A 12,234-nucleotide genomic window follows, 5' to 3' on the forward strand; every position below is an offset into this window, starting at 1 on the left:
CCCCTGCCGAGGTGCCACACCAGCCAGAATGATGTCTAGCCGCGGCAGAGATCGCCACGGATCCAGGTATGCCCCCGCAGGCGAGCCCTCAATGATCACCAGGGGCTGCAGTCAAGCCGTGCCCAGTAAGGTCCGGGCAGCAGCCCCGGAGCCGAGCCCAACTATGCACGTGACCCCAGAAAGCGCCAATGGTCGTCTGCCTCCGCTGTTGTAATCCTGACGGTAGGCAAATTCAGGCAGGCTCCTACGTCTGCATCGACCAGGAACAGCGTCTCCCACCGCTTTGTAGGCTGCCTGCATGGCAGCTGCGCACCGCTGTAAATCTTCATCATCGGTGGGCTGTTTTGCTCACCGATAGTTCCGTTCGGCAGCAATGGGGTCCACACATCGATAGCACACCATTAAGCACCTGAAGTTACAGGGATGTATGTTGGATTTTGATGGATTGACAAATTGGTCTCAGGACCACGCTCAGGCTGTGGCCCCCTTTAAACCAGGTAAACCCCGCCCCCTGATTCTGTAGTTTTGTGTAGATAACTGGTCAAAACTATGATTAAGAAACTTTTTCCTGTTCCAGCTTGACTGCAGTTGTACATTTGAATAGGTTTAAATGTGCAGTCATTTGTTGGTGCAGCAGTCCCAGTTGTATCTGTTGTTTGACTAGTAGATATGTTTCTTTCTGTTCAATATTTAGTTGTTCTTCTAACTTTACCAACTGAATACTTTCCTGTTGTGCTTGTTGCATTGCAGTTTCTACCTCATTCATGGCTATTGCTGCTTCATTTTCAATAATTGGTTGTCCAAGTGGATCTTGACTGTGTGGACCAGAAGTTTGACTATCTTGAGAACTTTCTCTAACTACTTCAGCTGCAATAGTACTTTTCTCGTTCAATCTCATCATTCAACATTTGTAGATATGTAGGGAAGATTTTGCACTGAATATTATCTTTACTTGCTTTAAATAAATCTTCATAGCAGTCGAAATCTCCAAGTAATTAAGTTTCACTACGCCAAGGCTTCAAGAGTTTCAAAGAGCTAAATAGAAAAATTCCCTCTTATCTGGACTTTCACAACTGAGTTTTCTGTGGTTAATAAGATTTCCTTTGACATGTTTTACCAAACATCCATCAGAACAATTGCTGCATATTTTTCTTCTTTTATATTTTCAGTAACTTTTCTTTTGAAGCTGTAATGTTGAAGTATTTCATAACGAGGTAGGTTTTTGAGATGTGGGCTCCTTTTGGGATAGTATTTACCCAATATTTTAGTTTTAACAATATCTGTACTTTCTGGTTAATTCTCTGCTAAGTATTTGATTTCTTGTAGAGATTTTAATACTCTATTTCGTGTGGCAGCAAGACCTTGACTTACCCAACTGATTTCTCTTGACTTTGAATATAAACTGGCTGAACTCAAGAGATCTGAACATTCATAGGATCCAATCTCTCGATGGGAAAGCATTTTCAAGCTGATGCTGTATAATGTCTTGCTAAGATTTTTTCCCAAATTTCTTTCATCTCTGTCTTTTCAGATTTGGTTATATATGATGTAACATAGCGAGCTAGGGCAATTGAATTATCTGCAAGATACTGGATATCCATGTTTGCCTTACAGATTTTCAAAATAACTGGATTGTAGTTCATCAATATACTTTGAAGCTTCTGTTCTAATTAAGTTGTATGTATTCTGGGGAGATTTCCGAGTTATTGTATGCCTTATTGCTGACAAAAAACTATTTACTCTTCCTTTGAAAATTATGGGACGTAGGAATACAAAGCAACATTTTGTTTAAAATGTTCCTTAACTCTTGTATTTTTGTCTGCAGTATTTCCCACATTGATGAGTTTGAAACCTTAAAACTTGTTGTCCCAAGCTCTTTTCTCCTCCATCTTTTGGAATGACACATGAAACAAACTTTTCAATGAAAGTCAAAACAGTTTCATCAGTATCAGTTCCAAATGTTGGTGCATTCTTTATCCATAATTGCATGTGTATGTGAGGAGCACCTCTGAAACCAGTTACCTCTCCAAGATATGGATTATTTTTATTGCAGATAAATGACATCATAGCTTGAAACCTATGATTAAAATATCTGCACACATTTACAGGATCCAAGGAACACAGTTCTCCAGCTGTCTTCAACTCAATGTTTTTAACATTTGAATTTGCTTCTCGTAGAAATTCAAGTAATTCTTCCAATGCATATTCAGCACAGCTAAGTGTTACAAACCATGCTGGAGTACCTAAGTTTCTTACATGCATTTAAGTTCTCCATGATGACGATACCAATACTCATTAGTACCAGATTGGCACGCCATTAAAATAATTAACTGAGATTCAAAATTATCATCTTTGTGTTCAACTTTGTCCATTTTGCAGAAACATGTCGAAAATGAACTCCTGTTTTTAGTATGTGGTTCACTGCATACGAAGCTGCAGACAAATCGCTTTCAAATAGAAGATGAAATATATATCGAATGCACTGCCGAAATCTTGCATCTTCACAAAATATTCTTGTTGATTTGTATTCTGAAGCTGGAATCTGTACATCTCGCTCATCAAATCGTCTACCTTCTCCAGTGGGGAATAGCTGGGGAAAACAACAAACTTCTAAGCTTTTTTCCCATACACTCATGGGATTTCCCTTTGCTGTTTTCATTTGAAATAATTCAATACTGTTTCCAATTATTGCTTTTGAATGCAGAGGATGTATTGTATAATGTTCATAAATCTGTTCAGTTCTGCACTTGTCCACTTTTTCAATTTGTCCAGCTGAAATGATTGTTTAATCTTCTAAGCATATTACGTCTTCATTAACATTCACACTCTTAAAATAAATGTTATTTTGTCTCAGGTATACTGTAGCCTTTTGAAGTTTACTAACATCTACAAACTCTTGCTAGATTTTTTAAATCTTTGTTGGTACACCATTTACTAGAATAACTACAGGCTCATTTTTTTCTCTGTCTACACCAACAGTTTTAATGTTTTTCTTAAAATCTAAAGGTAAGTAGACAACTCTTCCTTTCAGGCCTTTTGGTAAATCTGTTGGTGGCAGCTTACCTTTTTAAGGCTCCATAAGAACTATGGCCTGAAATGGGTATACAGACTGAATAAGAATAGACTCATATGTATTTAAAACAGACAGTTCTTGAGAAATAGGTATCAACTCTAAGGGCCATATGTATCAAAAAAGAGTTTTGCGATTCTCAAATTGCGATTTTTAGCAAATCGCAATTAGAGAATCGCAAAATTCAATGTATGTAGGATTTGCTAAAAATTTTGCGAATCCTACATATTCCTTATTTGCGAATTGCAAATTGATATTCGCAAATAAGGAATACCTTCCCATTCATTCCTGTGGGCTAGAAGGCCCATAGGAATGAATGGGAAGACCCTTGCAATTCCAGGTTGCAAGGGTGCCAAAAGGACACCCTGTTGCACCCCTGAAATATGCATGTGTGCACATTTTGCGCACATAAATGCCCTAAGGGCAATGTGTGACATATGGCATTTGATTTAAAAAATCAAAAAAGTGCTTTTTTAAAGAAAATCGCAAATTACCACCATTTTGAAGTTGGTGGTAATTTGCAATTCCTTAAGGCCAAATAGCAAATTTCAGGTGCTTCCAGAATTGCATTTAAGGAATCGCAATTTGCAATTCCTTAATTGCATTTGCAAAATAGAGAATAGCAGATTTTGTGATTCTCTATTTTGCAATGGCCTTGTGGGATGATACATCCCAAAGGCTTTTTCCCATTCGCAAACGGGCAGATACTGAGAATCTGCCTGTTTGCAAACGGGAAAAAGGCTTGATACATATGGCCCTTAGTTGTTATGTACTGCTCTATCTGGCATTTTGTTTTCTTTCAATTTATTGTAACAATATTTACAAATAACTTGATCAATACCCAATTGAAACTGACCTTCTACCAACAAATAAACACCAAATTTCTCCCATTTATCATTATTTTCTATTTCAATTTTCTTGTCCTCATTCATCAACTTATGCTAGAGTGTCAAAAGGATCTAACAGACTTGGCTAGAGGTGGCCGTTCTCTCCACCAGGGAAGGATGGAAGAACATCCCGGACCAAGAGGAGCCTCCTGCCCAATCAAAAGATCTGACTCCTCTGTACAGGTGCAATAGAGATCGAAAAGAGTAATGGCCGCAAACGAAGATCCCCGGTCCATGCAACCTGTATAGCATGTCACTAGTCATTGGACCAGTAGGTTTTACACCAAGAAAGGAAGAGTAACAAAAGAAAAAGAACTAGGAATATTTAGGAGACCTTACCAGTAATGTGCAGCTTAAACAAATCATCCCAGAGTTCCCAGAACCTTGTTCTCTTAGCGTGAAAGGTAGCTTGATCAACTTTAGATATTCTTTGTAATGATTTTTAGCAAATCGCAATTAGAGAATCGCAAAATGCAATGTATGTAGGATTTGCTAAAAATTTTGCAAATCCTACATATTTCTTATTTGCGAATTGCAAATTGATATTCGCAAATAAGGAATACCTTCCCATTCATTCCTGTGGGCTAGAAGGCCCATAGGAATGAATGGGAAGACCCTTGCAATTTCAAGGTTGCAAGGGTGCCAAAAGGACACCCTGTTGCACCCCTGAAATATGCATGTGTGCACATTTTGCGCACATAAATGCCCTAAGGGCAATGTGTGACATATGGAATTTGATTTAAAAAATCAAAAAAGTGCGTTTTTAAAGAAAATCGCAAATTACCACCATCTTGAAGTTGGTGGTAATTTGCAATTCCTTAAGGCCAAATAGCAAATTTCAGGTGCTTCCAGAATTGCATTTAAGCAATCGCAATTTGCAATTCCTTAATTGCATTTGCAAAATAGAGAATAGCAGATTTTGCGATTCTCCATTTTGCGATGGCCTTTTGGGATGATACATCCCAAAAGGCTTTTTCCCATTCACAAACGGGCAGATACTGAGAATCTGCCTGTTTGCAAACGGGAAAAAGGCTTGATACATATGGCCCTTAGTTGTTATGTACTGCTCTATCTGGCATTTTGTTTTCTTTCAATTTATTGTAACAATATTTACAAATAACTTGATCAATACCCAATTGAAACTGACCTTCTACCAACAAATAAACACCAAATTTCTCCCATTTATCATTATTTTCTATTTCACTTTTTTTGCCCTCATTCATCAACTTATGCTAGAGTGTCAAAAGGATCTAACAGACTTGGCTAGAGGTGCCCGTTCTCTCCACCAGGGAAGGATGGAAGAACATCCCGGACCAAGAGGAGCCTCCTGCCCAATCAAAAGATCTGACTCCTCTGTACAGGTGCAATAGAGATCGAAAAGAGTAATGGCCGCAAACGAAGATCCCCGGTCCATGCAACCTGTATAGCATGTCACTAGTCATTGGACCAGTAGGTTTTATACCAAGAAAGGAAGAGTAACAAAAGAAAAAGAATTAGGAATATTTAGGAGACCTTACCAGTAATGTGCAGCTTAAACCAATCATCCCAGAGTTCCCAAAACCTTGTTCTCTTAGCGTGAAAGGTAGCTTGATCAACTTTAGATATTCTTTGTAATGATCGTATCCATTCTACCTCTATAGGGGGGCAAGGGAGAATCCACTTGATACACAGCTCTCTGTGTGCAAGAAGAATTAAAACAAAAATTAGAGCTTTTTGTGACTTAAGGAGACACCTTTTACCCTTCCCTCCAGGAGCCATCCCAAAGATTACTAAGCCAGGCTCACCTTAATCAATTGGCCCATAATTCCCAAAAGAATCTTACTACCTTTATACCAAAAGATCTAGATTGATGGGTACTGCCAGAACATGTGGACATCATTAGCATTTTCCTTTCCACACTTAGGACACTTCTTCGCCTCCTGACATCCCAATTTCGAGAGTTTCTGTGGCGTCCAATAGGCCTTATGGACAGTAAAAAGAAGGTTCTTTCTGAATGGTGCAGACTTCACAGATGACCACATGTAAGACATATATACTTGCCAAATTGATTTGAGTTCTTGGACTGGCAGTTCCCCCCTGCAGATCTCTGTCGGCGAAGGTTGCACTTCTTCCACGCCTGGATTGGCATCCAGTACCATTCTGTAACTTCTTTCCGCAAAAGCGGCCATAACCGTATCCTACCCTGCAAATACTGATTCCCCTTGCCGTCCATTCCCAAAGTTTTAGCCCAACTTGCTAATTGGTAATATTTAAATTTGGAGACCCAACCCTCAGAAATATCCAGCAAACCCTGCCAAGAAATTAATTGGTTGTCCTTTATTAATGGACCCCATCTATGAATACCACAGTCGCACAAAAGGATTTGTGAGTAAATCAAGAAGACTAGCTGGTGTGCCAAGAGAGTCCCAGATTGGAGCTGAGTCACTGTAGTAGGGTATTTGTTGGGAGAGTGTTACTTGGTACCATATCTTACATGCACTCGCTAAGATCTTTAGCCTGACTTTTTTGACTTCATCAGTAGCTGTCCGGAGTTCTTTAAGTGAAAAGCACGATAATACTGGTAAAGATCTGGGCTGGCGATACCGCCATGTTCCTTCTTTCTACGAAGCTTCATCCAGGAAATTCTAGCCCTTTTGCCCCCCCAGATAAAACTGCTGAGATCCCCTGTACCTTCTTAAACCACTCTTTCTTAAATTCTAATGGAATTGCATTAACCAGAAAGGTAAATTTAGGAAGAATAGACATTTTCAGTAGGTTAGATCTACCTAGTAAAGACAGTGGAGGGGCGCCCCACACCTGGAGTAGTTTTCTTGCACTTGAAGCTGCCTTGTCGAAATGTACTTGGGCTAGTTTCTCCAAGTTATGCACTACTGGAACTCCCAGATATCTAATTTCTTGCCTTACTAGATCACTCGTGTAGTGGTTATTCCACTGCATTAGCTCAATCTTTTGCTGATTAATAGAGTATCTGGACACCCTTCCAAATCCTTCCAGAATCTCCCAAATTGCTGGGATGTATAAATCATCAAGTCAACTGCATATAAACCAACTTTTTTCTCCCAACCGTTACAGGCAAAGGGAAAAATATTCCTACATGCCCTTAGTTTGCACACCAGTGGCTCGATGCAAAGGTTAAAAAGAGGAGAGGAGAGGAGAGGGGGCATCACTGTCTGGTCCCTCTTCTGATATTTAATAATTTAGTGAGATTCCCCTTAACCAAAATCCTGACCGAGGGGTTTTTATGCAATGAACTGTTGCTAGAAAGACCTCTCCTAGGCTGAACTGCTGGATCATCCTAAACTGACCTTATCAAAGGCCTTTGCAGCGTCAAAGGTCAATACCATTAAAGGGCTACCATATTCCATAGCCAGGTCAATTGCTCCTATTAAATCGTGAGTTAACTCATGAAGTTGTCTTCCTTTCATAAAACCTTACTGGTCAGTATGAACCAAAGTTCCCACCACCTTATTCAATCGCTTTGTTAAAATCTGAGTGTATATTTTATAATCACTATTAAGAAGGGAGATAGGTCTATAAGACTCGCAGGCCCTGGGGTTCTTATTTTGTTTAAGAATTATATGAATAATGGCGACATCCCAGGAGTACAGAAGGTCCTGACTATGTATGAAGGGAGAGTTAAAAAGCTGTAACAGAATAGGCGCCAGCTCATCTTTTAGTATCTTGTAAATCTTGTTAGGAAGGGAATCAGGGCCTGCAGCTTTCACTTTTTTAAGTTAGTAATACTTTTGAGAATTTCCTCAAGACAGATGGGGCTATTCAAATCATCTCCTAAGGCCCCCTGTAGAGATAAATGTTCTAGATCTTGAAGGAAGCTCTCCTTTTGGTCTCCCCCCACTATCAAGTCTTCTGTATAAGGATCTTGAAAAAACTGTGCAAAAGCATTATTCATGATGAGACAACTTAATGGCTCTCCATTTCCTCCTAACTATTGCCTCCAAGTAGTCGGAAAACTCAGAACTTGCTAATTGTAAATTCTGCTCAATTTGCCTAGCTATTGGACCAGTAGAAGCCTGTTCAAGGTCTAACTGAAGGGTATGTACTGAGGCTTCAAGTTTACCTATTTCTTCCCTAACCTTCCTATTTTGCACAACAGTTAAACTGATTAGGATGCCTCTTTGAAAGGCTTAATAGGTGTACCATAAAATATGCAAAAAGGATGAACCTATATTGAAAAGAAAAAAATCATTTGTTGCAACTTTCAATTTCTCCACTACCTGTGAGTCTAGAAGTAGAGTGCGATTTATAGTCCATCTGTGAGAGGGAGGCATCTTCCTTAGAGTGTTCTCTAGACTAACTGCAGAGTGGTCAGATAGGTGCTCCAGAACATGGGTAACTCTGATAGTGTTCTTGCTGGTAGCTGAGTCTACAAGAAAAAAGTCTAGCCTAGATCAATGGCCATATTTTTTATTGTGAAAAGTAAACTTTCCCTCTGCCATCTTTTCTCTACAGCCCATTAGTCCCCAGATATCCATGAGGCCAATGTCCACCATCAACTCATATTAGTGGTATTAGTAAGACCTCCGACCCTCGGCATAGGTCCACTCTCTCCCCGCAGTTCTGCTGTGCCGTCTCTTGACTCGACCAGAACCCAACCTCCTCCTTGGGAGGTTCAAGGCTGCTGTCCGCTCCTGCACCTGCTGCCCGCTCCAACTGGGACCAGACTGCCTGCAACCACTGTAACCTTTCTCAGCCATTTTTTTTCTTAATTTTTCCCTGTTGTGCCACTGTTATTGTGCCCATCTGCGTCTTGCTCTAATTCCACCACAGTTTTTATTTTCTCGTGCCTGCCTGTTTCTTTTGCCGCTGCTGCCCCTGCGGCCCCTCCCCCCCGGAATTCGCCCCTGGAATTCCCTTGCTCCCACCTCCCAGCCTCTCCTCCCTCCCACCTCCCCTACTTAATGGCAGCCGCTGCGCGGTCACGTGCAGTGGGCGCACCGCCAGTGCGCCGAAGGCTCGCCAAAGGCAAGCCCGTCTGCGCCCGTCCGCGACCCGACCGCGGCCAGCGCAAGGAACCTTGGACCTCCAACTACCCATCACTAGAACACCACTACCCTCCTCGCACTCAACCCTGGAAGACTTAGAGAATGCCAACAGGCCTCGCTGAACACGACCCACGGCCAATTCTCCTGCCTCCGCTGCCGACAGACGCTCACCGCCACCCTGGCCTCCAACACTGCTGTTGCCCTAAAATGCATCCTCCTCAACGTACGCTCCATACACAAACACACCATGGAAATCTGGAACCTACTCGACTCTCTCTCGCCCGACATCACCTTCTTCCCAGAGACCTGGACCACGCATCCTCCGTATATCAGCACCGCCATCCCAGACAGATACAAGATCCAGAGGAAAGACTGCCCCAACCAACCAGGAGGGGGCCTCGCCATCGCCCACAAGAGCACCCTCCGCCTCACCACCTCCAGCAAAACCTTCCCCTCTGTCGAACACCTGCACTTCCAGATCCAGACCACCCCCAAAGCCACTTCTCCGAGGAACCCTCATCTGCAGACCCCCTGGCCCCCGAACACCCTTCACCACCACCATCACCAACTTCATTGCACTCCACGTCATCGCCTCAGCAAACTACATACTCATTGGAGACCTGAACTTCCACCTCGACAACCCCAGCGACCCCAGTTCCACTATCCTTTATGACAACCTCGCCAGCATTGGAATTAAACAACTCGTCAACACACCGACCCACAGAGCAGGACACACCCTCGGCCCCATCTTCGCTGCAGGAAACAGCATCCAATTCAGCCACACAACGCAGCCGCCATGGATTGACCACCACTGTGTACACTTCGCCATCAACAAACCCAAGGCACCCAAACCAGCCCCACGCTCAACACGAAGGAACTGGAGCAAGGTTACCGACAAGCAACTTAAGTCCACCCTCACCCGAGACAACCACACCTGGGCACCTGACGCAAATGATGCAGCCAGAGAACTCCACACCTGGATCTCCGACTGCGCAGACGAGCTCGCCCCGCTACACAACCCCGACAGACAACGCCCTAGGAAAGCCGCCTGGTTCACCACTGCTCTCCAAGAAGCCAGACACACCAGAAAAACTGGAGAAACATCAAGACAACTGAAAAACACACCACCTACAAGGATGCCATGACAGACTACCACAACCAGATCAGAGCCACCACGAGAAACTTCATCCACAACAAAATCCTAGCCAACACCACCAACTCCAAGAAACTTTTCAATGTCATTCAAGAATTCTCCAACCCACACAGCAAAGCCACAGACATCACCCCATCCCAGGACCTCTGCGACAAGCTTGGAACCTATTTCCTCCTCAAGATCAAAAAACCTCTACGACTTCATCGACCAGGTGCCACAGACGGCCCCCACCCCCCAGAAACACCAGCCAGCCCACCATCTCCAACTAAACACCGATCACAGCCGAAGACACTGCCTCAACCATGAAAAGCATCCACTCGGGGGCCCCCACCAACCCCTGCACCCTCACATCTACCACAGAGGATCAGACTCCCACCCTTCCTCCCCGACCCCACAAACATCATCTGCGGAGTCCCACAGGGTTCATCCCTGGGCCCCACCCTCTTCAACATCTACCTGGCCCCCCACGCAGCCATTGTCCGACAACATGGCCTCAACATCGTAACCAAGGCCGACACCCAGCTCATCCTCCCCCTCATCAAAAACCCCACCACTGCCAAACTCAACTTCCAGAAAGTAATGCAAGACATTACAGTCTGGATGACCAACAGCTGCCTGAAGCTCAACGCCGAGAAGACAGAAGTCCTCGTCCTCGGTACCACCCCTTCTGCATGGGACAGCACCCGGTGGCCGTCCACGCTCAGAAGCCCAGCTACCCCCTCAGACCACGCATTCCTCGGCAGGAATACGCATGTGTATGCGCGGGCTCCCGCGCATGTGCAGTTCCCAGAAGAGGACGCACTGGAGAAGGATCGAGGCCCGGGGACGCCGCCGATAAGGTAAGGTTACTTAACAATTGCTTTTGTAATGTATTTAAGACTGCGGGCGGGAGGCGGGTGGGAGGCGGGCGTGAGGCAGGCGTGAGGCGGGCGTGAGCCGGGATGTGCGTAAGGGAACTATGCGGAGAGTGCGAAGATTGGTTTCATCTCCGTGCCTCTCCGCGTAGGTCCCTTATGCACATTACGCCAACCCTTAGTTGACGGCCCATGCCAAGCCACGCTACAGCCTCCACCCACACACTGCTTTACAGCTGTACCACTGTCATGCAGGGCTAGCCGGTGAGCCGACCTGCAGCCCCATAACCACATCATGCTCCGCACAAACCCCCCACCAGTACCTCGCCCCTATTGCACTGCGCTGCTAAACCTCGAAAGTCCAAGCACAGGTAAGAGTTACTGCAGGCTGCCATGTGTGAGAGAGAGCTCACGACCGGCCCTACCTGTCGGCCGCTATGTTCCCCCTTTCTTTTTCACTTTTTAAATATAAATCAACATTGCTAGTTTGACTTCTATAGTGAGTATGACGACAACAAATAGGAACAAAGTTTGTTTTTTCAGACCAAACTTACAAACTTTGTAATTTCGGCCGCAAACTCATCAATACCAATCTCTTTCTCCTGTTCTTTAACACCTACACTCAGATTCCTAGTTTCTCTACATTCGTCTTCTAGTCCAAAAAAGCGAAACTGAATATCATCTAAGCATGGGCAAAGCACTACGCTACACTCGCATAGTTTGCGAAGTTTGCGCTACTTCGCACTACGCGAATTGCACGTAGCACAGTGCAAACATGCGTAGCGTAGCATAGTGTAGTGCAGCGGTCATTTTTTGCTTGCTCGCGGTCCTCAACGTCAAGTTGGCAACCGCGAGCAAGCAAAATGACATCCCGGTGAGACTTTCTCCTCGTTCGCATTCAGCAACATCAAGTTGCCGATCGCGAGCGTGGACAATAAACCTCCCAGCGGGGAGGTCAGGTTTCTCATTGCGAGTGGTCGCGTATGCTCGTGACCGCTCGTGATGAGAAACTACCAGTCCGCATTGAGAAAGCTGCAGCTCGAGTAGAAATCTACTCGAGTGGCAGAAAACGACCGCATGCACTGTGCAAGATGCAGTTTGCACTGATTGCACAGTGCAGACAAGCATCCGGCACTGTGCAATCAGTGCGAACAGCATCTTGCACAGTGCACTACGCAGTTTGCGAAGCTACGCGTAGCTCGTGTAGTGCGAAGTGCACTTCGCGTAGCTATGTGTAGCGCTACTTCGCAATCTATGCCCAGGGTTA

This window comes from Triturus cristatus, chromosome 5_1 (assembly GCF_964204655.1).
Source record: "Triturus cristatus chromosome 5_1, aTriCri1.1, whole genome shotgun sequence".
NCBI classification, from domain to species: Eukaryota; Metazoa; Chordata; class Amphibia; order Caudata; family Salamandridae; genus Triturus; species Triturus cristatus.